Source organism: Ambystoma mexicanum, chromosome 4p (assembly GCF_040938575.1).
Source record: "Ambystoma mexicanum isolate Mex_15411 chromosome 4p, UKY_AmexF1_1, whole genome shotgun sequence".
NCBI classification, from domain to species: Eukaryota; Metazoa; Chordata; class Amphibia; order Caudata; family Ambystomatidae; genus Ambystoma; species Ambystoma mexicanum.
In genome coordinates this window covers 997602515-997629410 of record NC_090927.1, presented here as the reverse complement: position 1 = coordinate 997629410, position 26896 = coordinate 997602515, and the positions used below count along the sequence as shown (strand labels likewise).

Sequence of the window (26896 nt, the reverse complement as noted above, 5' to 3'; positions counted from 1 at the left end):
AACATACTACAGCTCCATCTCACTCTGGCCTATTTATTGTATTCTTAGCATCTACAGTAAAAAGCATTTGTTTTACTTTAACCGCCCCCCTCCTCACCCAAGGCATATATATATATATATATATATATATATATATATATATCAAGTTCTTATTATTTCTTATGCATATTCTTTGTTAATATTCTGAGAAGCAAGCAGAATTTTATTGTATGGTGGCGGGCCAAATGTAGTTATTTTTTTGCTTATTCGTGGAGACACACCCCAGTTTTTAGACTCGAATACAATAGCGTCGCCTTTTTACTAATGCGGCTTCTGGGAGAGTCCGGATGGTCCGTGATTTTGCAGCAAGCATTTTTCTTCCCAGAAACATGGTAGGAATCTGGGGGGAGGGGGTGGCAACGATAGGGTTAACATTTGCATTTTCTATGCCTCCTGGGCCTGACCCTTGTTTGAGATGCTCATGGTCTGACTGAAAACAGTGACTGGACAGAGCATTAGAGCTGATCTTGCCCGGATTTGTTTTCCCAAGTAAACCCTTCTTGGGATGTTAATCAGGCCCATTTAGAGAAGGCTTAATTAATTTAATTAAAATCTGTCAGATCAAACTGATTAGCCTGCTGCCCGGGCGTGGGAGGAGCGAGCCGTCACGGCGCGTCCTCTGCTGTGGACCGCGCCAAGATGGAGTGGGTATTCAGCACGATGGAGGCAGGCTGATCAGGGCACCCGTCCTGGCTTTCATTAGCGCCGCGGTGCACAAGGCCTCGCTTCTAGCGGCTCTGATTAGCTGGGGAGAAAGTATGCTTGATTGCACAGCGAGCGGCCAGCTGCTCAGGTGGAGGCAGGTATTGGCCTCTTGATTACCGCGGAGGGGAGTTGTGGGATGACCGCCACCAGCCTCTGACGGATGACCCATTTGTCACCTTTCTGCCTTTCGCGGTGGTAATCATCTCCTGTCCCTGAGCCCGGTCACGCTGACCGCAAAGGCGCGAAAGGCCTCGCTGTGTGACGCACCTGATATTAGTGTTGACAGCGAAGGTTGCCCGTGATAAATGTACAGTGGTGGAGAGCGGAGCAGCCAGTGCACGCTTTCTGCTCGGCTCCGAGTCCAAGGCACTCACTATGTTTACCATGCCTCCCCTTTTGAAAGAAGCATAAGAAGGTTGTCCCGCACAGGCAGGGAAATCCTCTCGCTGCCTGGTAAAGGCATTCTGCCATTCTGATTCCCCAGTTATCAGGTGATGGTCAAGTACTGGGCTCTTTTCCCTTTGCCTTAACAAAATCCTGCATAATCCATGGGAGAATAGTAGCCATACCGTCATACATGCCAACATTCTGTGACCAAAAATCTGTAGGAATCAAAGTTTCAAAAATAGTCAGGCGAGGAGGTAATGATAGGAATAGGGTGCGTCAGTAGCCCATTGTCATTGAATGAGCCCTCCTCTGCGGGTGCATTCAATGACAATGAGGCGCCTGCCACGCCTTCTGCCACCACGCCAGCTCGGGGGAGCCCCTGAAAGACTCCCCCGAGCTGGCGTGGTGGGGGGCTAATGGCGCCTTTTGTCAAAGGAACCCGCGGCGAAGGGGCACATTTAGCCCATTGCCATGGGTGCCTTCTACATCAAGAGCTTGCATGCCGTGCCTTCTCCCGCTATGCCAGCTTGGGGGAGCCCTTGAAAGACTCCCCCAAGCTGGCCGGTGGGGGGCTAATGGCGCCTTTTGTCAAAGGCACCCACGGCAGAGGGGTGCATTTAGCCCACTGCCGTGGGTTCTTTTTAACATCAAAAGCCTGCATGCCGCGCCTTTTACCGCTACGCCAGCTCAGGGAAGTCCTTGAAAGACTGCCCCGAGCTGGCGTGGTGGGGGGCTAATGGCGCCTTTTGTCAAAGGCACCCACGGCAGAGGGGTGCATTTAGCCCACCGCTGTGGGTGCCTTTTAACATCAAAAGCCTGCATGCCGCGCCTTCTACCGCTACGCCAGCTCAGGGAAGTCCTTGAAAGACTGCCCCGAGCTGGCGTGGTGGGGGGCTAATGGCGCCTTTTGTGAAAGGCACCCGCGGCGGCGCATTTAGCCCACCGCCGTGGGTGCCTTTTGACATCAAAGCCTGCATGCCGTGCCTTCTCCCGCTACACCAGCTCGGGGGAGCCCTTAAAACACTCCCCTGTGCTGGCGTGGTCAAAAACATTTTTTTAAAAGAAATAAAATTATTATTTTTTTTTTAAATCAGTATTTGTTGCCAATAAAGCGGTAGGCGGTAGGGCTGCTTAAAAAGCAGTATCCTACCGCCTAAATCGGTAGGGTTGGCAAGTATGTACTGTATGCAATGGCACAATTACTTGCTGGTACTCTTCACCTGGATTACTGGAGCCATTTCCCCTTAAACTCCAAATGTAGCATGTCAACCAATGGAGCCACACGTGTTGTGAAAACTGTGCTAATGACAGGCCAAAAGGGAGTATAGAGAACTGAAAATGGCCCTCTTGGTAGCAAAACCTCAGGCATCACTGATGGGATGCTTGAATTGAGCCATGGAGGTATGCACCTCCCACGTCTATCGATGCCAAACATTCTTCTGGCCTGACCAGAGGGATAATGGTTTGCAAGGTCACCATCTTGAATTTCCATTATGTAATGTAGTTGTTAACATGCTTGAGGTCCGGGACAGGCCTGTAATCGACTATTTGATTCTGGACCAGACGCAAGATCAAATGTACTTCTTCCACTATGTCCTGAGGGGTTACCTACATTGACTCTTCCCCTCTGTAGGAGAGTGGAGATCCCATCTGTCATATAATTATTGCTTTACAGGATCTTGGAATAGGGATGGGCCCTGAAGGAGGAGGTATTGTTGAGAATTCTATAGAGTATTGTATTGTATTGTATTTATTATGTTTATATAGCGCTTTCATCCAAAGCGCTTTACATTATAACAACAGAATACATAGAACATAACAGAAGAAGCAATTTACAATGAATCGAACCAATAAAAAACAGTAAGTAGAGCAATTAATCTATGAGGGGGAAGGGGAGGGATGAGGAAGGGAAGGAGGAGGGGAGAAACAGAAGGCATATAGGGGTGGAGTGAGGGAGGATAAGGGGGTGAGGGAGGAGAGGATCATAGGGAAGATTGGAGGGAAGGGGAGAGGATGAGAAGTGGGGAAGATTTCAAGGCGAGGAATGGAGTAGGAGAGATTTCAGGGAAGTGCGGAAGGAGGAAAAGGTAGGTATAGAGCAGATTGAGAGAGGTAAGGAATTCCAGTGGAGGGTGGCTAGGAGCTGAAAGGAGCAGAAACAGGAGGAGACGCATGGGGAAGGGGGAACGGTGAGAAGGAAGTGGTTGGCTGAACGGAGGTAGTGTATCAATCCTCTACCACTTTGAGTGCCCTTTGGTGCATGATGTTGGTCTTCTTCGGAGAAAAAAAATTCGGTAGAGGGTGCTGTGCGTCAATGGCGTCAGGTCGATGTTCCTCAAATGCCTCTGTCGAGTATGATGTCATCGAGGACATATATAGCATGTGCAGCAACGGTTGTCCTTAGTTCTGTTTTTCCCTCCTCTAGTAGCAGAGCAACCCGTAAACACTGGAAAAACCGTACTCAGCCTTGATGGTACGGAAGCTGTAATAGCACAGGAAATTCTACTGAAGGGTAGGATGGAAGGGCGATGAGGAATACTTGCGAGGAACATCCAGTCGAAAGAACATTACCAGGGGTAAGTAACTTGTTCTTCGAATGGATTATGTCCTCCCACATATTCCTCATCTTTGACAGACTCCCAAAGCAGTATTGGGTTTGGAGGAGGGAGTAGAATTGGAATTCATGAATTTTTCATGGACAGAGTGAAGTACTGCCTTGCCAAAAGAAGCATCCTGACCAAGGGAAGAACCCAGGGAATAATGTTTAGTGAACGTGTGTATGGAAGGGTTCCATGTAATAATGTCGCCACAAAATCTCGCCATGCAAAAATATTGCCGAAAAATGGCCGTTTTTTGTGGCGACATTATTGCATGGAACATGCGGGGGACACCCCTGGAACCGCCAAACTTTCTTTTTTATTTTTTTTTATTTTTGCCCCTCTCCCCATATATATGGTCACCCATATCATATCGCCGCAACCTTTTCCCAGCGATATTATTTACGGCGACCATATATATGGGGATAATATTACCTGATACCTATGGAAGACCACGTTGCCGCTTCACAAATTGTTGTAATCGGTACGCCCCTTTGAAGGGCTATAGATGTAGCCATGCCCCTGGTGGAATGAGCTCTTAAACCTTCAGGAGGGTCTTTTCCTGCCAGCCTGTAACATTTTGATATTGTCAGAATTATCCATCTAGAACAGGTCTGTTTGGAAACAGCCTGCCCTAGCTAGTGTCGTGTATATCCGATGAAATGTTGGTCATCAACTCGTAACTCAGACATTCTTGAAATGTAAAAGCTTGACGCTCTCTGAGGGTCTAACATGTGAAGTCTTTCCTCCTCCTTACTAGGCAGAGGAGGTGGGTAGAAAGAAGGTAGAACGATTTTCTGACCCAAAAGAAATGACGGGCAAAAATGAGGGTTTGACCATCAAAACAACCCTATCCTTGTGGAAGATGGTAAAGGGTGGCTTGGAGGAAAGTGCCTGCAACTCGCTCACTCTACGGGCTGATGTCAAAGCTACCAATAGGATGGTTTTGAAGGTTAATAACCTTAAAGGACATATGTGCAGGGGGTCAAATGGTGCACACATTGGGAATTTTAAGACCAGATTTAGGTCACAAACCGGAACCTGGAAAGGAGAAGGAGTGAACACATTAGTGAGCCCCTTAAGAAACTGGGTTACCAGTGGAATTTTGAAATAGGAAAGCATCTACATTCTTTTCTTCGCACCAGTTGCAAAACATATTCCAAAGCAATGGTACAAAGATTTAGTTGCTCGCCTTCTGGCCGAAAGCAACACCTCCATTACATCATCCGGAAGGTCCCAATCCTTACATCTCATCCTCTCAGATACCAAGCATGAAGGTTGAGTCTTGAACTCTGGATGGAGAACCTGACCCCCCCTCTCACGAAAAAAGGTCCTCTCTTTGTGGAAGATGCATCAGAGGACAGATGGACATGTCCTGAAGGTCCGGGTACCACGTTATCCTGGCCCAATCTGGGACAATTAGGATCATGCGTTTCTCAAACCTTCTCAATCTCCTGATCACACAAGGAATGACAGGGACTGGAGGAAACTCATACATGAGTGGAAATTCCCAGTCCACCATGAATGCGTCCCCTAGAGCTCCTCTTGGGGAAATTCCCTTGAGCAACATATTTAGCACTTCCAGTTGAACTCGGTCGCGAACTGATCTACTTGAGGGGTTCCCCAAAGGGTGAAGATCTCTTGAAGGACTTCCTGAGCTAGTTCCCACTCATGAGAGACTGTGCTCTGCCTGCTCAGAGTGTCCTAGGTGAACTGCCGAAAAGGGAGGTTCTTTCTTGAATTGCCCAGAACCACAGCTGCATTGCCTCTCTGCACAGTGGTAGTGACCCTACACCGCCTCATTTGTTGAAGTAGTACATGACCACTGTATTGTCCATCATTATCAGGACGTTCTTTCCCCATACAGAGGGCAGAAAGGCCTTCAGCGCTAGTCTGAATGCCCTCAGCTCCAAAAGATTGATAAGTAGTTTGGACTCCGACAGAGATCAATGACCGCCGACAGTCAGATCATTGGCCTGGGCTCTCCACTCCGTGAGTGAGGCGTCCGTCACTTCTGTTATCTCCAGCCATGGTTGCCAAAAGGGTTCTCCCTTCAGAATATTGTCCTCGCAGGCCCACCACAGGAGATCCTGTGCAACCCTGGCTGGAACCTGAAGTAGGTCCTCTAGTCAACTCATGGAGAACACCAGGGTTTAGCAAAACAAAACCAGTCTTACCTGCATTCGAAGCTCAAAAAACATACAATGGGACCGGAAAGTTTTGCGCCGGGAGATTAGTAATTAAATAATCTCTCTGAAGCTGCTTGTCTCATTTCACATTATTTATTACAATGATACATGAATACAAGTTTTTATACTAAAAATATCCATATCAAAAGTTAGATTTTTGGTTTCATATCAAAGTTGGTATAAGGTTCTCAACCAACAATAATATGTAGTTTATCATTTAATTCAGCTTGTACCAAAATAGGCAACTTGTACATATGACTCTCACAAAATAACCAACAGACTAGTTACTACGACTAGACCTCCATAGTGCAAAACAGAAAACATAAAACACATAATAATTTACAATAATGTCTTCACACACTGTAAACATTGAGTGCCAAAAATAAAAACACTGAAACATACAATAAATGCATATCATCAGTAAAATATTCCAAGCATGTTTCTTTCTCATACAAGGCAAAAAAAGTTAATTATTTAGTGGAAATTCTTCAGGGTATTTTACTACTAGGGTAGCTGTGTCACAAGTATTACTGTTTCTTATTAGAGTACAGTTTTTGAAAGGTTCACTCCTCTCGCTGTGAAACTCTGCAAAGGAAGGGGAGGAGAAAAGGTAACCACAATAATTTAATCGTGTTGCTGAGGCTACTTATGATTCTTCACCAACAAAGCTATCGATTCATTATACAATAGCATAGCTCTAACACTTACCCGAGTTACTATTTTGGCTCGGTGAGTGGAGCAATAGCGGTCTTAATCCGCTGTCTCATTCATGATCTCGGGGGGGGGGGGGGTCATCAAAGGATAAACCAGACAATTGGTAGTGATCTAAGGGAGGTGAGCTTAAAACAAGCAATGCTAATGATCTGATCTATCCAGTTGTAACACCTAGATACCGTCAGCATTATATTTAGTGTAAATGGCAAAGTGGGGAATTAATCGGTTCGGGTGTTTATAATAGGGTTGCCACTTACATTGGGTTAGTAGTCCAATGTGTAGAATGGTTCTTCTTCCACTCGTCGTTATCGGCCGTTGTAGTCGCCGTGATGTGCTCAAAGAATAGGCGCTAGGGTTAGATGGCTGTGGAAACGATAATGTTGTACTGTCACTCGCTAGAGGTTAGGGTACAATGTCTTGTAGATGTTGTTCTGCAGTTAAATACTGTTTGTCTTTTTTTTTTTAAACGTGCAACATGACATACTCGATGGGCAGTGTGTCGCGATCGCTGGTGTCTTTTATATTGGGAACGGCGCCTGTAAAGGGCTTCTCAAGTCAAGGTATAAGGTACCCTGCTAGAATGATTATTAAACATTGGTGACCGAGCTCTAAAAACCACACATACTTTTACTTGGCTTAAGACACCATACCCAAATTAACCATGCTTCCCACTATTCTATCATGCATGCATGCGTGCGTGCAAATTTAACACATGCTGATGGTGCTCACACTGCACGTGTGATGTTCATCTGAACTCCTCACGGGTAGTCTGTCCAGGGTGAGTTACTGTTGCGTATGGGGATATACAGCGTTTGGGCTCCTTTAGCCTTCAGGCTACGAATTCAATGATGTTGATCTCCTATGTGTATCAGACCACAAAGAGCAGCTTGTTATAACATCTGTGCCGAATTGGTCAGCACGTAGTCAAAACAGCATCAAGTGGAGCTAGGCAGTGTGCTTACGCAACTACTTACTGATAACTTCTCAGACCACTGTTTCACCCGCTCGCGTCTGTGCCATGACTGCTCTGGTCCTGTGCAATCATTCCTGTTCCTCTGATGCTGCGCGCTGTTTGATGTATACCATTACCCCAGGTGCTCATGGGTAGGTTGGTTAGGGTTTATGGGAAATGTAGTTGTCTAAACATACTATGCCATACGTGGCCCTAATAATGTGTGGTTGCGTATTGCTACTGACGAAAAAACGAAAAAAGCTAATCCGATCCTTTTGGACTAGCAACTGCATAGGGAGAGAAAGAAAGATGTCAGGTAGCTTGACACAACTCGACATTACGTTGCAGCTCGACACACTATCGAGGACCTATACACCTGGAAAAAGGCTAATATGTGTTACTCAGAGTCCTCATTGGTATTGGACTAAGCCTCTTGTATATAGAGAATCAGCATTTATATGTTGGAAAACGGGTAACCAGCACATTATTAATAGTAAACCGTATTTCAATTTAGTGAGTCATTAAGGCCCAGTTCATGGCTTCTGATCAGAAAAATTAAATGTGTTTCCTCCCTTGAGAGTTTCCTTTTGTCATGTGCTATGTTCCCACTCAGCTGCAGTTTAAAACTCGCTGACCAACATCTTTCCTGAGAACTGGGACCATTGAGTTCGTAGAATCCTTGAAGGGATCTCATTCTCTGGCAAGCCTCTGGCACCAGAAAAATGCAGGATGCCATGAGGCCCGAGCAACATCAAAAAATCGAAGGCCAGTAGACAGTGGGCATTCTGAAATTTGGTGACCATCTGAAGAATGTCTTGAGTGCTCACCTCGGGTGGGAGCTCTTTCCCAAAGATGTATCTAACACTGCCCTAATGTATTGGAGCTTTTGGGAAGGTGTCATATGGGACTTCTTGTAATTGTGGGAGAAGCCCAGTCTGTGAAAAGAGTGGCAGGTGACGTTGAGATGACCCAGGACTTGTTCAGGAGAACACTCCCTGATCAGCCAATCATTCAGGTAGGGGTAGACCTGAATCCACCCCTCTCCTGAGACTAGCTGCCACTACCGCCATCAGTTTGGTGAAAACCCTCGGGCGGAGGTCAGCCCGAATGGCAGAAGTCGAAATTGATAATGAGAACAGCCATCTGCGAACCTCAGGTATTTTCTGTGCTTGAGATGGATTGCCACATGCAAATAGGCATCCTGAAGGTCCAATGACACCAACCAATCCTGGAGTTGGAGGGCCTGAAGGATCTGAGAAAGTGTGACCATCTTGAACTTGTCCTTCCTGAGGAACTTGTTCAAGTATCTCAAGTGCAAGATGAGTCTCAGCCCTCTGTCCTTCTTGGGTATCCAAATATATGGGGAGTACCAACCCTTGTTCCTCTCTGCTACAGGTACTGGTTCTATAGCATCTTTCTCTAGCAGGGTTAAAACTTCCTGCAGAAGGAGCGGATCCAGAATCCTCAAGGAGCTGTTCTCCGGTGGATTGTTCTGAGGTCTTTTTATAGAAGGAAGGCAATAACTGTGGGCTAGGATGTCCAAAGCCCAAGCATCCAAATTAATGTCTCGCCATTCTTACAGATGCTGTGTCAGTCTGACGCAGAGGCCGATGGCAAGAAGACTGCTGCTTGAGGTGGCTTAACCTCTACCTCGTCCACCTCGAGGAAGTCTTCTTTGGCCTCTTTGACTGGCCATTCTTCTCACCCTTCCAATTGAGGAGTAGTAGCGAAAAGATCTACCCCTCCATGGTTGCGGGATAGGACGAAAGGCTGAGGTTGCCTAACAGCGGCACCTAAAGATTTGGGTCACACTTTTGAGGTCTGCAACTTCACAACTCTCGTCAGCCTTGTTGCCAAAAAGGTGTGACCCGTCAAATGGCATGTTGAGAAGACTAGATTGAACATGAGGTGCAAAACCCGACTTTCTCAACCATACAAATCTGCACATAGCAATGCTGGTAGCAATTGATCTGCTGATGCCATCTGCAGAATCCAATCCTGATTGAAGGGATTTGCACATGGCCTCTTTGCCATCCTTAACAATAGCTAAGAAGCCGTCCCTTTCATCCCCTTCATTAATGTGCTGTGCCGCCATAGAGATACAGTCCCATAGAGTATACGAAAACTTTGCGAGGGCACAAGTGGAGTTGGCAGATTTAAGTGCCATGCTCCTTGCAGAAAATACCTTCCTTGCCCATCCATCTACGCGCTTATCCCTATCAGGAGGGATGTTAGGGTTTGCTGCTTGTTTTGAAGTAGCCGTAGCTGCCTGCATCACCAGACTCTCTGGGGTGGGTGTTTCGACAGGGAGTCAGGATCTTTACTGGAGGGCAGTATTTTTTTGTCAAGTTCTTGTCGACTGCCGTATTAGATTCTGGAGTCTCCCACTTCCTAGCCACCCATTTTTGTAGTGCGACGTGAAAAGGCAAAATAGGATTAGTTTGTGGACCTTTGTGCAGAATGTTTGTGAGGTTGTCTTGGTCATAGGGAAATGGGGGCCTACTCCAAATCATGTATTCAACCACTTTCGACATGAGCTGTCTATAAGATGCATCCGCATGCTCTCCAGCATCTGGTTTTCGAAACTCAAGTTCGGATGAGGTATCTAACCCACTTGCCGTTTGCAAGTTGTCATATTTTTATTTATTTGAATTTATAAAGCGTGCAGCGGCCCTGAGGCATCGTGGCGCTGTTACAGAATATTCTCTTAGATACAGATTACATAGAAACAAAACTGATAGAGGTCCGTAAATTCTGGACTTTTCAGAGATGAAACTCTCTGGCACATTGGGTGTACCGTATTGCAAGCCAAATGGGGCTTCATCATCTTCAGAGCGCTTCTCCTCTTCAAAAATAGAAGTAAGAGACTTAAAGAACTCTTTCTTCGGGAGAGAAGCATGTATTTTGTCAGGTTTTGAAGTAATAGTCTTCGTCGTCGACATTTTCTTTGTTGGCGTCGATTTAGGAGGGGCGCTTGGCACTGACGGCTTAGCTGGCAACTATGGTGCAGCTGGCATTGAAGGAGTCTATGTTGGCATGCTGTCGGATGTCGAGGGCCTGGCGGGCGTCGAGGGCACCGCCAGTGTCGAAGGTGTCGATGACCTCGACTTTTGTTTATGTCTCGTATGATCCTTTTGGTTTTTCAGATTGAGGCCTAGAAGGCTCCTGATGCAGATCAGGCCTTTTACCCGGGCTCGAGGGCACACAGGTTTTCAGACGAGACCTTTCCTTTGCGGCTTCCTTGGAAGGCTCAGTATGAGCATGGCTATGTTTTTCATAAATCGTAACATTTCAAACCTAAAGGCCTCCCACTCGGCCGGAGTGGACTTTTTCATAGGGCAAGCAACCCTATGGGGGGAAACGTCTGACGACGAAGGTGACCTACGGTGCCTTCTCGATTTCTTTGAAGATGAGGAGAAGTGGTGTGAGCCACCCATCTACCTGGATCACTTGGTCTTCTTCTGAGGAGGAGAGTCACTTCTCGACTCAACGGTCAAAGGTTTAGCAGATTGGGTAGGAGATTTTTTAGGGATTTTTCCTACCTTTAGTTTCCCCTTATATTCCCTCAAGTCTTTTCCTGTGATGGACTGACATTTCGAACAGTCAGAGGTATCATGGTCCGCTGCGAGGCACCACAAACAGATCTGGTGTGGGTCAGTAAGTGAGATCTTTGACCCACAATCCCGGCAGTTCTTGAAACCGGACTTTGGAGTCGACGGCGTCAATGAAGAAGACGCTTTACTCGATGAGGTGAGCCGAATTTAGCTCGAAGCTATCGCTGTCATGGAAAAACGGACACAGTGTGGGTTCCTAATATGATGTTCAAGTGGGCGAATGAGAAAGCCCTCACTATCAAAGATGTGCAAAATACTGCATTAGCAATGTACTTGTCGGAAGACACAGCTATATGCCAGGAAGTAGTGCTTGATGATTTACATATTCAAAGCTCAAAATTGCTAGAGACTGATCAAAAGCTTAAGTCTTGCTTTGTACCACCAACTCAATACAATTGCTTGATAGACACATTTCATCAAGCAGTTATTAATGTCGTCCACAAACTTTCAGACAGAAATATAACAAGAGGTAGACAACTGAAAGGTACATCAAGTACCAATGAGCAAGCAGCACTCAGAAGATAACCCAATTATAATGATGTGATTATCAAAGAGGCTGATAAAGGCGGGACTATAGTAATCCTGAATAGAGAGGACTACATCAAAATGACAGAGAAACATCTTACGAGGCAGGCTGCTATGAAATAAATCAATTTTGAATCTGTGGCTAAACCTCTTAGTGAGCATAAACAACTAATTGATATATGGTATAAATTGCAATTAATTTCAGATGAAGAAAAGGGTTTTATGACCTGTGAGACACCCCACATCCCCACTATCTATTTCTTACCAAACGTCCACAAGAAATACTCAGAATTGCCAGATGTGCGACCAGTAGTTGTTGGCAATGGTTGGCTAACTGAGAATATGTCTAAATTCATTGATATCCTATTAAGACTTGGAGTATTAAAATTAAAATCTTATGTAAGGGACACCATGCATGTAGTAGAGAGTCTGAAGGGCATCAAATGGAATACCAATTTGATTCTGGCAACTATGGACGTTAAAGCATTACACACGTGCATAGATCACAAATTATTATCAACAGTAGATTATTGTTACTACAACAAATCTGCGTCTTTTATGAAATCAGTTTAAATGTTGAAGGAGTTCCTTGCCTTTACACTACAACATAACATTCTTCTATCTGACCAAGTCTTGTACAAACAAACCAAGGGGGTGGCTATGGGGGCATGTTAAGCACCATCGCTGGAAAATCTCGTCATGGGAGAATTTGAATATAAACATGTTATGAATTACCCAAATGTGACCAAAAATGTATGTACATGGATTAGATGCATTGATGATATTCTACTGATATGGCATGGGAGTGATGAGGACCATATTGCCTTTAATGAATTCCTTAATGACAATGAGTTTGGCATCAAACTTACCTTAGAAAAAAGCACTAAACAAGTTACCTTTCTGGATTTACACATTTCAATTGAAGAAAATAACCTAAATACTTGTACATTTAGGAAAGACACTGAAATATTGTAATTCAATATTACATTCCAAAAGTTGTCATAAAAAGAGTGTGATAGATAATATACCAAAAGGAGAATGTTTACGTGCTAAACGCAATTGTAGCAGAGTAAGTGACTACATGGAGGAAAAACTGCTGATAGAGGAGCGATTCCTGCAAAGAGGTTGTGATAAGGAGGTTACTGATGCAGCCAAGACCAAGACGGATAATACAAATAGAAATCTGCTACGTACACCTAAAATTAAAATAACAGAAACAGAAACCAAGATCAGAATGATTATTCAGTTCTCAAAAGACAATAAAACCATCTATAAAATTTTTAAGAAACATTGGTCAATTTTGAAATTAGATGATGTACTGTCTAAATACATTGGCAATAACCCTGATTTTGTGAATACCGGAGCACCTACATTTAAAACTATTTTAAGTCCAAGTTTTATGGCCAACAATGTGGATTGTACACAAAGAGGTGCACTCAGTGGTAAACCAGTAAAAGGTTTTCATAAATGTATGAACTGTACGATGTGCAAATATGCACTAAACAATTTGGTTCAATTTAAATATTGTTTATTTAGAAATTATTAATGCAGATCCCAAAGCGCTAAGTGACTGGACTCTTTTTGATATAACACCTTAAGTTGTGATTTCACCTATCCTTGGGAGCCTATGTCAATCACAGGCAAAAGCCAAATTTTTAATGCCTGAAGTGTCATGGTGTTTCAGAAGATAGCCTAGTGTGTTGAGCACTAGTTCCAGAGGTCTGTGTTCATGTACCAGATCACAGGTCCAAATCCTGGAAAAGGCAGAGGCAGCCTTTCCTCGCTCTAAGGTTTTTAAACATGAACATAGAAACTCAGGTGATTGATTGTAACATCTAGTGTGCTACAAAACTACTTGCCTACACCAGAAAATGCCAGTTACAATGACTAACATAGCATTGATATGGTGCCGGTCTAGAGCTTGGTCTCTCCAAACGAGGATAAGTATATGTATTAGCATGGCGGGGTGATTCGGTAGCCAAATTAGACACAGTGGAGCCAAAGCACTGATAACCATATCCCGGATTTGCCCCGGGATGATGATGCGGTCAACAGGGACAGATCATTTTAACTCACTCTATATATCTATGTTATCTTTGATTAAAAGAGTCTGCCTTTCTGATGGCATTGTTTAGCTCACTGCCTGATCTTTCTTTTTGAGTAGACACATTTGAGTGGAAAGACAGGAGAGAGCTGACAAAACATCACAGCCCACCAGCAAGCTTATTTTAAAGTCTGCTTATTTTATACAAAAATATATTATTTTACTGCAATTTCAAATGTTGTTCTTCGCATCAAGCATAACAATCGGACTGTGTAAAAACAATTCCAAAACGTGGGTAAACGCATCACAAACTTGCTTTTGTTGGATGTATTTGAATCTTTAATATACAGTAGACAATCCAGGTTAGATTTCTTTGGCTCACACCAATTAGTATTCTGATACTTGGAGACTACCATATACGAAGGAGAAAATTAAGCTCGAATCATTCTCATTTTGCATTGCATGTTTCTATACAGATTTCTTTTAATTCTGTCATCTTGCTTTATTATGTGATTTGTGTACTTTTCAAGTAAGGTATACAACACAGAGTATTACTTTTAGGTTATAAACATTCACAAATCATTTCACCTTGTTGTATGACAACAATTGGGAAATAATGCAGTCTGGTGCCAAAATTGCAGACTGGGCCCTAAGTGTACGATTCTGGGCAATTCATGTTAGGGACTGGCAATTTTTGCTGGTTAGGAACTGTGAGATTACATTTCAAAATTGTCAGGCCCTATTAGTAATTTAGTTCTTAGGGTGTAAGCTTTAAAAAAATCAACACTTGTAGTTTAAGTGGCTATAGGGTTCTTCAAATATATTAATAACCATTAGTATATGACATGCCAATATTTGTTTGTTAGCACACTCATTGCAGCACAATAAAAAAAGGCATGGCCTCTTCTAATCTAACTATATATATATTGTGTACTTTTCTACTAATTTGTAATCTGTATTTTTGTGACAGGGCTAGGATAAGTACTCTGTTCAGGGGAACAGGACCCCTCCCAGTAGAGTTGTTGCATAGGAGTTGGAGGAGGGGGGGCTGAGTACCTGAAAACCCCTCACGTGCCTTGAATGTTAATGTGGGTACCACCCGCCCCATGGTGCCTCTGAATACTTGTTCTGGACAAAGTTATCTTTTGTCTTTGTCAGTGCAGCAACTCTCAGAATGCAGAACCATGAAAACCCAGACCATGTTTAGGGGAATCAAATCGAAAACTGGAATGGACTGGGACTTTCCTGCCAAGCAGAGATGTAGCTCCCAAAACCCAACCTACCAATTGCAGATGGAGCGCAGGCAAATAATGGGGCAGCAGAAAATGGACTGAGAGTGAGAAGAGACTACAGTGGAGTCGGAGAGACATAGAAAATATTCCCAAAACCAAATAGGAAGCAACATTCGCCAGAGGCGTTGCTACGGGGTGTTTAGGGGGCTATGGCCCCAGGTCTTTTGGTTGTAGCCCCGGATAGAAGCTCAGGGAAAAAGCCCCCAGTCCTGACAGTCCCAAAATTAGCATAGCCCCGCATCTCTTCCAGAGCTATCTAGCAACACCCCTGACATTCGCCAAAAGATGAAGAAAGCCAGAAAGAACACAAGCAGCCTGAGCACATGGCTGCTACCCTGATAATGGATATAAAAGAGAGGGCGACTCTAACAGGTATAGTTAAAGCTTTCCACCCCAGTAACTGAACCCCTGGGGAAAGGAAACGGTATAAAATGAGAGTGAATGAGAGACACAATATGGGTTGTAGGGGTGAGTTCAGGAGGTGTGGAGGTGGATGATAGACCAGGTGGAGGATGGACGGTGTAGGTGAGGTGCTGAAGAGTTGGTGGTGGAGAGAGAGCAGAGTGCAAGTGAGGTATTGGTTGTAAGAGAGAGTGGTGCCAGTTGTAGGTAATGCAGTGTGAGAAGGCGAGGGTGGGAATAGAGAGTGAACTTAGAGAGGGGGAAGAAAGGGAACGCGCAGTGGGGCTAATAGTGCATTGTAGGAGAGTGTGGAGAGAGTGCAAGCTAGTAGTGGTGAGGGCGGAGTGAAACAGGGGGTGTGAGGTAGTTGGAGGAGATAGACAGTGAGAGTGTGGTAAGATTGGGCCATAGATGTGTAGATGGGGGATTGTGTGTATGAGAACCGTAAGCAGAGGGGCGTGTAGAGTGCAATATAGCATAGAGGACAGGCGAGTAGAGTAAGGAGAGGAGAGGATAGGACAAGAGAGGAGAGAGGTGAGGAAAGAAGAGCGGCGAGAGTGTGTGGACATCGGAGGGACAGAATAGAGAGTGGGAAGATGATCGGGGGAGTGAGACAGGAGTCGAGAGAGAATAAAGAATAGAGGGAGTAGTACAATTAGGGAGAGGTTGAACCAGGGTGTCTGATATTGGCGCACCTGAACCATCACTTACTATTAAGAAACCGGGGGAGGTTTTAGGTCAGGGCACCCCGAGAAACTCCCTTCAGGGAGACAGATGAATAATGCTTTTGCCTTTTGGCCCTCACCACCAGGTAGATAGTAGGTGTTACCGATTGTTATTTGGAGAATCTGGGGGATTTAAAAATGCTTGGGCGAGGGTGAAAGGAGCCCACTGGAGGTTGAGAGTGGGAAAGCCATTAGTGTACATTACCTGCTCCCTGTCCAGAGAGAAAAAAATCAAACAATTTTGACAAATTCAAAGATAAAAAACCCTGAGCCTCCTTTCGCAGTCAGGGAATTTCTTTAAGCCTTCCGTGACATTTTCTATCTATTCTCTCCAACGTGTACATAATGCGTTGCTTGTAATCTGCCAAAGCAGGAGTACATTCTGCAAAGCTGCTAATCTGAGTTCTGTTCCAATGATGTGGCATGTGTGTATCTTTGTCATAGCTATCCATATGTGTCATGCATTTATGCTGCAGTTTGTGCACCCTCCTTCTGGCTGCTAGGGTTAAAGCATGTCCTGCGCCTTTGCTAGAAAGCAAGTACACTCCTTGTGGACAGCTAATGTTGCCCTTGAAACGCCACCTATTTTGTTTTTCTCGTGCCAGCACAGGTGAGGGGGGCAAGGGAGTTCAGAGGCTTATTTTAATCCCCACCAGGGCAGCACATAAAGCTAAGGGTGTGATCACAACAAAGCAGTATAGAGGTTCAGGGCGAGACAGAGAATCTTGGGTTCCATGTGACGAAATTACTAATGCTCTGTAGCAGTAGAGGGATGACTAGTAGCTAAACTACCTACTCTGTTCCACACTACTACTAAACCAGGGGTTAAGTATAAATGTGAAACTGATATTGCTTAACACACTGCCTTTTCCTCTTTTGGTAACGTGGGTCAAGGGCAGGCTATAATAATGAAGGGTTTGAGTTCATCCAGGGCCAACAATAGTGCAGCAGTACCAAAATAAAAGAATGTGCAACAAAGGTTCTACAAAAATATGAACTTTAATACAAACTAGCAATGCACACAACTATTTCAGAAGCACTGAAGACCCCCACCCATGGCAATGAATCACAGATAATGTATACTTTGAAAGTGAGAGTAAAGGAGGCACTCTACGTGAAGACGGGGGATGCGGTCAATTGATTTATGCTGGTGGGGACTGATCAGTCACTTGTGCCCTTTAAGTTGGGACAGGGCCATTGCAAATTCATTTCCCTCTTCTTTTTGGGTCTCGACAGCGTTGAGTCTGGATTCTTTGTGCTGTTATTGGGCAAAGTCAGTGTCGAGGAATTTTGAATTAGTGGTTCCGCTGAATCGTGGGCTTGAGACCGGTTGAATCAGCTTAAGGTGGTCCAACAGTGAGTAGTAGTGCTTCGGATTGAAAGAGCTATAGCACAGGCAGCTGATGGGTCGAGTCAGCCAGTGTTAAAAGCAGCTCCTATTGTGGCACCTCAAAAAGGATCTCTAAGCAAGTTAGAAATCAGGATTTGAACGTACTCCTTGACGTCTAGGTGCTGGGGAGACCCAATACAGTATCCCCGCTGGCCAGGTGAGTCCTTTCCTACTGTACATCCCAGCCAGCATGGTTGTAGAGAACACTTGCAGAGTTCTGCCATCTCCAGTGAGCAGGATCCTGGGTGCCAGTCTTTCTAATACAGTAGTCCTGATCCAGCCAGTTGGTCTCCTCATATGTGCCCTTGGTTTGGGTCACTTGAGCGTTTCCCCCTGTCTTGGAGCCTTCCATCTTGACCTCTGTGGCAGAAGGCTTAGGAATAGACAGTATTCCCAAATTAGTTCCAGTGAATCTCCCTTCTTCCGAGAGTCCACAGATAGATTTGCTAAGAGTAGCTTTTTCTTAAATTATATAGGCAAATTGCTGTGGCAGATTGGTCCAAATCAAGCTTATAGTCAAGGGTCCAATCAGGTAACCAGTAACAGGTGTCCCTTGCCTTCTAGGGGTGATGGGGGGGCTGCACCTCCTCAGATGTATTCTTCCTTTTCTCACTTTCCCCCAGAAGCTCACTGTCTCCAGATCCCCTCTAGGTTGGACAACTGCAACAGCCTCTTTCTCAATCTGCCTTCCACTACTCTTCACCCTCTGCAACTAATCCAGAACAGGACTGCGGGACTTGTCCTCCCCCCTCAAGCCCAGGGACCATATCTCTCCAGCCCTGAAATCTCTCCACTGGCTCCCGGTGGCTGCAAGAATCAAGTTCAAGACCCTTTGCATTGTCCACAAGGATTTCTGGTGCCGGGGCCCACAATACATCTGCTCTCTTCCAAAATACCTTCCATCTTGTGCCCTTTGCTCAGCTACCGCAAACTCTCTGAGGGTCAGACGCTTTTCCAGGCAGAGAGTGGGGGGCGGGTAGCTGATCTGTAGGTGCCTCCCTCTCAAATGGTCTCCCCGCCCCTCTGAAACTTGAGCTGGACCACCTGAACTTCAGGAAGCAGCACGGAGTACCTGGCTCCTCCAAGTTCAGCCTCCCCTGCACTGCCTCTGGCCTACCGGGCACCTAGGGGCTGTAACTGTAACCTTACAATTGCCTGCCTCCTTGCACTTACCCAGAGACACACTGCCCTGACTGCACACAACACTGCCCTGATTGCACTTCCCCATCCCTCTCCCTGCCATTTCTCCCATCCCCTTCCCCTTTCCGTTGTCTCACTTACACGATCTGAATGACACAAGGCCTAGTAAGATTGTTTGTCATGTCCTCCCTCTGCCTTTCCTCCCTTGTCTTGTCGTGCCTAGAAACACTTGTGTACTGGTGTGTTATAAATGGCATATCATATCATTATGTCAGGACTGGCTTTGAAGAACTTGTTCCCAGCGCCCTTCCAGGGAGAGTTCCTGCATCCTGAAGAAAGGTGTCTCCTTCCTCACTGTGATTGAAAGAGCAACTTCATGGCCAGTGTCCACATGACTGTTGTAGAGATACCCAGATCAGACAACTAAGACACATCACCCCTGTCATGACAAGAGCACTGCTGAAATAGCTGGCACTAATATGACATTGAAATGCTGTGATTGTTGTGTGACCCCAGTAGTCACCATGCCATAACCATGCATGACGCATAATTACAAATTAATGTTCCATCAGGCAGACAACGGTACCCAATTATTATATTTTGAATCAGAGGTGCAGATGTTTAAAAGCCACCTCTACCTATTGGAACTTTGGGTTCCAGCAGCTGTCGGGAATGCACATGTGACCTTTGAACCTGTGCTGCTGCCACTGCAGGACAGTTGCTGGAGATGGTCAGAGCAGATGCACATGAGTGCACTATGATTTTGGCAGAGTATATTACGAAATGGGGGGTGGGTCAGATTAGCAGACCTCCCTTTCAGAAACAGAATTACCTGCTTCATTTTGTTTCTAAAGATCAACATATTTCAGGCAATCCCGTCCTCAACTGGAGGGAATTCTGTCACAGTCCCTTCTTAATCTTCTTGTATTTTTCATTCCCAGACTTACTTGTGCCCTGGGCCCCAAATAATGTTAAGATGGCACTGGCAGAATCTCCCAGGGAACAGAACGCTGCACATGGGAGACATAACCACCAGAGCCACATGAGCACCAGGGCTCTGTCTGCAGTTTAGTTTATTTAATCAGATAAACCAAAATCCTTTCTCCAATGTGCGTGTGTCTTCTGTGGATACAAATGAAGCCTTGTTACAGGGATCAACATGCATCTTGTTGGGAAGTATTCCCATTCCCTGACTACAAAATGTTGGATATGCATGCAAGCGTGTACAGGTGACCACAGGAGATGTGAACCCATATGAAGATATTAAGAGCTCTTTCCCACATGGTGTTCTCAACCATAAAGGAAAGCACTGGGAGCCTCTGCAGAAAGGCTGTGTTCAAGTGAACGCAAATAAAGCCCAGTAATATCTGTGATTTCCCTGGCTCTAACCCAAGCAGGGAGCTTTGCCTGGCCATCCGTTGCAGTTAACCCCTTTACTTGTGGATTTACAAATTGTATGCATATTACACCTAGTACTAAGATACTTGCATGTGTCATACAATGGCCCTCATTACAAGTCAGGCGTTAAGGGTTTAACGGCGCCGACAACCCTTAACGCCTGATTCACACTTTAACGCCTGCTTTTTGCAGGCGTTAAAGTCCAAGGTGCTAAGCAACCTTGGTGCTAATTACGGCACCGTAATTTACGGTGCCGTAATTAGCGCCTCCCCGATCCCCATTATGCCGTATGGGGCAAAAATGGGAATGGGGAAGGGCAAATAGTGAATGGGGAATTACCGCCCCACTCACCTTGGAATGGGGTGGTAATTCCGCCATCCACCATGCCGGACTCCGGCATGGACCATGGTGCTAATAGCACCATGGTCCAGCGCCGGACTAAGGAAGGGACGACCACACACATTTTTTTGGGTTGTAAGTCTTAACAAGAAGTACAGGCAGATACAATGTAGTTTGCAGAGATCTCAAGTTATGCCATGACAGGCGTGAAATAATAAACCAGTGATGGCTTTTAGTTTAACTATATTGCATTTTAGTAAATGTATGTATAATATCTACAGGAAGACAAAATTACATGCAGTGCAATAATGAACAGAACATGAATTTGAGAGCTGCGTTTAGCATATTTTCAAGAAAGACGAGTCTCTCTGAACAAATGATTTAGGTCAGAAAAGTGGATCGTGATTTTTGGGCACTTCCACCTTTAGCAGGGTCATGACTTCTCATATTCAGGAGTTACTTTGCATTTGTTTTACAGTTCTGTGCCATAAGAGAAAGCATGTGCATGCTTGAATTCTGGCAAGCCCAACTGAGCATATGGCCCTTAGAAATGGGCATATAGAATGGAAGGGATTACACAAGAGTAATTCTGAGTCCCAATAATGGAACCAAATCAGGAAGATGGAAAAGTACTGTTTTATTAACAATTATATAAAACAGGGAGTTTACAACGAACAACAATGGACGTACGCCCAGTCTCTCAATGATCTCTACACAAACTATGGTTTTTATATGAAAAGTTCATCAGAGTGACGTCATACTACGTGGCAATATTGAAAAACCTATAAAGGATTTGGACTGCTTAAGGGAGACATCGAAGTATACATTTCTATAGGAGCTAGGATTGTTAATGGCTGCTTGTTATCAGGCAGACAATTTAAGCCTACCTCTAAAAACATGTAATTTCAGAAACATTAGATACACAGTTTCTCATTGGTCTTCAAACTGTAAGGTCCTTTATTATATGGACTAATGCAATTGGTTGGCACACTTGGGCCATGTCTGGAACATTCGGTTCATTTAGCAGCACATAACCCCAGACCCAGGATCAAGGAGATGGGTCATGAAACTACCCCACCGCCCAATTAGCCCATGCCTTCTGCCATGAAATTGTCTTTGTACTTGGCCTTGCAGAGTATCCTTGTCTTTGAGAATGCACGGGGTGAGGGCACTCGCTATCATGTCAGGAGCTCCAAGTTCAAGCTCTATTTCCATCCTTGGCTCACATGACAGGAGACCAGAATTTGGTCCATTTTGCAGGTTTTAAATGATCTAAATAAATTAAAACTTGCCATCCTTGCTGTTCCTTCTTGCACCTTAACAAGAGATGATTCATCCTCTGCATGCTTGCTCCTTTCCAGAATAGATAGCTGACCTTGGTTGCAAGCCAGACAGCCTCGCCATACAGCCCCATGAGCCTATTCTTGCTGCAACACAGTTTTCCATTCCCGTTTATGGGTTCTGGCCTACTAAATTCATGATACCAATGTCCAGTTTCTGTACAATGGTGGCTTTGCTTACATTCTATTCACTACTAATAGCTAACTTCTAAGATGCCTTAATCAATCTTGCATTTCAGCATCTTTACATTCATTGAACAGTTGTTTTCTGCAGCACTTCGTGCATGTGTAATCTTTTTCTTTTAGACTTGAGAGTTCACTTGATCCTTACTTAATCATTAGCTCTACTGGATCCATACATCATCTTCAGCTAGTGTTTCGAGAGGTTGTGCACACTTCTTTATGGCATCATCAATTCACCCGTTTAGCTTCTTTCATACTCCTTCAGGATTTTCCTCCTGTAAGTTATTGTAACGTCGAGGGTACATTCGGTAGGGTTATCTCAATGGGTATCTTCTTTCAAACACTTGCTGCGATATTGGTATTATGGCTGGTGTCAGGCATGGCACGATCTCATGTCTCCAATACACGGTAGGGGGCGCGATCACCTGCAGATGTACGTAGTTTTTCCTCAACACAACTCTTTCTTTTGTCCTATTGCACTGGATACAATAGAGTTTAGTTAAATAAGATCAACATTTATTATTTAAAATGTTGTGAAGCTAATGGTGATCACTGTGAAGTAGTGAATGTGGCTGCTTTGTGACTGTCTGGATGCACCTGCCACAATGTGAATGACTCTGTCTCAAAGCCCCCACACATCCTTTTAACAACCTAACCCAAGGCGTAAATTTGTTTCCAAAATGTGATTAACAGAGTTTGCTATTAAAATTGTATTGATTAGCAAACCAACGTATTTGATTAGCAATTATGTACTCATATTTGTATTGTTGCCAGACATTATTTGTATCCGAGACATAAAATGAGCAACAATACAGTATTTTTGTGTACTTCTGAAGTAAGATATTAGTGAGATGAGTGTTTTTGAAAGGTAAAGGTTAGCTGCATGAAAGAACACAAATAAAAAAAATAGATATGATAAAAAAGGCTCTGAAATCGGGCAGCTGGGTGCAGTCAGTGTTGCACGGGGCGGTGTCCCGTACATTGTATGATTGACCCATCATTTCCTGTGCAAGGAGAAGTTCAGATGTTTCGTAAATGGAAAAGTTCACAATGCTAAAGAAAAGTCATAGCCTGAGACTAAGTACATTGTATAGTGTTGTGGCGGACAGAGTAATTGTCAGAATTCCAGCCCTGCGCACCCATGAAAGCAGCATTTACTGCTATTAGCACTAAGAGCCCCATCTGGGGTGCTGATACTTTTGTTTGTTTTTAAGGGAACCAACCTTTGCACAATTTATGAATCCCTTAAAAATAAATTGCACATGTCTGCAATTGGAAATAATGATTTCTAGGACCTGAATGTGAGCCCTGAGGTGCACAGGTGAGTGGGCACAGGAGGGATTTGAGGTATGGCACTCCATTGAAGACTTTATATGGGGCAGCACATCCAAGGGCATAGTGGAAGCTGGGCAGAGGAGCAGTGGCCAGGCATGAAATGCGGGCAGATACTTGCAGATTCTGCTGGCATTCCCGGCCTCTCCCGCAGGTGTCTATATATATTGCAATCCTAATCATAGAGCAAAGCGAGCTCTTGGGGGCTAACTACAGTGCATGATATTGCAGTAGATGTGTAGATGTACAGACTGGATGGAACTATTGATCACTACTTTGCGTACATATCTAGTTTGCTTTGTGTATTCATTATGTAAGTGGAAAGAAAGTGAGAGACTAAGCAGAGTAGATGGCATAGCAGGTCGAGAAGTGGGCAAACTAGGTGGAATATTGTAGTTTGCAGCCATCTAACTTTCAGGGTAGCTGGTAGAAAGCAACAGGGTGATAATGTCAAGGAGTTTAGCATGAGCTCATGGGTTGAACACCCGTTGCACAGACGAGTGCAATCAGCAGGTCACAAAACTAGGTTTGCCATCAAAAGCATTTGGCTATCTGATCACGTACTTTTTCAAATGTGTTCACTCATCAATATGGTGCACCTTCCTCAACAAAATGAAATATGGTTAACAGTATTAGATTTAGATACACTGACCTAAACTTTACTGAAAAACATGGAGCCGATGCAGTGTTTTGCACTAGCACTGCCGTAATTAAGCATTGTGTATCAACTGACATTTTTAGGAATGGAATTGCAGGACTGTCTCTTTAAAAAATTAAGTTAACACATACTGGTCTTTGACAAACAGGATATAGTTAGCTTAATGTAAGTGCCATCCCAATCAATTCTGGTTTGCAGTTATTTGAAAAAGAAAGCACTTTTCTTGCTTAGCACGCCATTGGCACTCTTAAGAGTGTAGGAGATGATTTCTGCTGCACACTCTCTCCATTAGCCCCTTTGAACATGCAAGGAGCACGGAAAAGAGGGTGGAGAGGGCCCTGGGGGCAAGAGAGGAATGCAGTGGGAGCTGTGCTTTCATGGAGCAGGGTAATATAAATAGCTAGCTGTGCTACACAAGTGTCAATTCAATTCGCAAACTTACAGAATTGCAAAGCAAATTGTTATGCGACACTGCTTATTGTATGCATTGCTAATCATCCCAAAAACTAACCCCCTTTCCTTTTTTGTAGCACTTCAATTCTTTCATCAAATTACAGACAACAAAAAGTTACATGCCCTTGTGAAACGCAGACTACAAGTAGGTACCCTTATCACACATTCTTTTGTTCTGTGTCTTGAAAGCACTGTCCTAAAACTAAGTGGAGATTATTTTGGGGGCTCACTTTTTTCTAGGATATCAGAAGTGGGTGTTTGGTGGAATTGTGTCTTTTAAGAGGTTAAAAGTATTCAGTGGTCTAGAAAAGTTCAACCCTGGTCTATGGGAGCATGTGAAAGGATGAGTTAAACCCTGCCCTGGGTGCTGCGTTTATGATGTGCCCCACCCGCCCTGGCAAAAAATCCTGGTTACACCACTGAGCTGGCGCTTTATAAAATATAAGTAAATTACCTTTCAGTTATGTACCCCATTGCTTCTTGGACATCGATGTGTGCATGTCTCCTTTGCCAATTTTTCAAGTAGGGCTCCTCATTTAATGCCTGAAAGAATCGCCTCTCAAATATTTAGCACTACATGTGGCTGCCATGCTGTGTGTCCTTATTTGTGAATGTGCGGTGGGACTGCCCTGCTTGCAAGCGAACAGAATGGACGCTGCGGAGTGAATATGTATTAAAAAGATGCGAGCAAGCACGGGCGGCAGGCATAATTTGATCACCATGGCACTGGTTAATGGTTAACAGGGCCTCTGTTGAACCTGTGCTCCGTAAACAGGCACTCCCGGTGTGTGGCTGGGGTGTGTCCCACCGGTGGAGACGGGGGCTTGGGGTGTGAGACTGGACCTTCGCAGCCTCCTCGCGCGGCCAGAGGCTTTTATTGGGCAAGGGCCCGAATCATGTTTCCCTAACGGCTATTTTCAAGCAGAGGGGGCGGGGAGGGGAGGGGAGAGGAGGGTCGGAACCGAGGCCTTCGGATGCCCCGGGATGCAGCCGGGAGTGGGCCTGAGCGGCTCAGCTGTTATTTTGATTATTTAAGCGGCACTTGCCTGGACAGCTTACCAGTGCGCAGGAGATTGGGCGACTGCGCAGATAAGTAGAATAACTTTTCCCTGGCACCTGGTCCGGGCGAGGGGAATAAGACAATGCCGTGGGCATCGGGACTTTTGCGGAACTGGTGAAAGCTGCCAGGGCATCCTGACTCTAGGCCAAGAGGAGTGTAACATCTGCAGCAAAGGCGACAAGAGAGGTGAGTCGGCGTCCTACTTTGCAAGCGTGGAGTCTGAGACTTGCAGATTAGGCTGATGAGATCATTTGGGACACCAATGTTACTAGTGTCGGGCTATGCTTTTTAAAGCATTCTGGGAAGTGTAGTCTTGATTAAAGTGTAGTCTTGATTAAGTTCGTTCTACCAATAGTAATAGTTTTCGTAAAATGGCTACTCGGTGCTGAACAAGTGGTGCCCTGGAGAACTTCCTATTGACCCCCGCCACATGACAGGCCTTTTACTTGGTGGGTTAATGCAACTACAGCCAGGCTCGGACTGGCCTGTAGGACAATGCCTTATCCAAAAAACACGAAATGCTAGTGGTGGCCAGTTTTTTGGGTCAAAGTTGGCTGCTTAGTTTGATAAGTTAATTCACCATAATAATAAGTGATTATTATTATTATTATTATTATTATTATTATTATTATTATTATGCAGCAAGTAGTTTGGACTAGTGGTACTCAATATATATTCTTTAAATTGCACAATTTGCACCACAATCAAAAGCCTCCCCCTTGGGTACTACTCAGGGTGTTACAAAAGAAATGAATTGCCGTTTGCAAAAATGGACCACTTTTTAATTGGTGCTGAGCCAATTGTATGCCCCAGTCCGACCCTGGCTACTGCAGAACGCTATGTATAACGTGAAGGTAACCGGTTGAGATTTTTTGGGTTGCTTTAGCGGTTCGTCTTCCCGGCTTTAAGGAAATTAGTTCTACTGGACTGAGTATAATTGCAATGACCACCAACAGGACATTAGTTTGTAGCAGCCACCTGTACACCATGTTAATGTGCTGGCATAGAATTCCCCTCGTTGTTCTTGGCCCCAACCTATTATTATTATTTATTATTATTATAATTGGTTATTTATAATGTGCTTAATACCCAGAGGCTTCTAAGCGCAGACCCGGGGATCGAACCTGTGTTGCTCTATGTCATCTTGCTTCCAAGGCAAGCACCTTGCCCCTGAGCTATCCTCCAGGGCCCAATATTGATGTATTCCACTTTTTTGTGGGTCTTGGAGGGGGTAGGAGGTTTCCCTGGGGTAATTGGAAAAACCCTAGACAAATAGAAATGCTCCTAGCAAGCAGGTGGAATGTTTAAATAAAAGTTCCCTGTCAGGAATGAGCATTTCGCACCTCCAAACAACTGATGTATATATTATGGCATTGAGAAAGCTGCTTATAAGATGTTCACTGACTGTCTATTCATAA

The 26896-nt window shown here is 44.6% G+C and overlaps 1 protein-coding gene across 1 annotated transcript in view; it reads left to right on the top strand.

Moving 5' to 3' along the window:
• Positions 1-26896, top strand: part of PRDM1 (PR/SET domain 1) — a 335469-nt gene that overhangs the window by 59252 nt on the left and 249321 nt on the right. The window contains exon 2 of the mRNA XM_069606584.1: positions 24496-24563. The gene's annotated coding sequence lies outside the window, so the exon portion shown is untranslated. The remainder of the gene's footprint in view (positions 1-24495; positions 24564-26896) is intronic.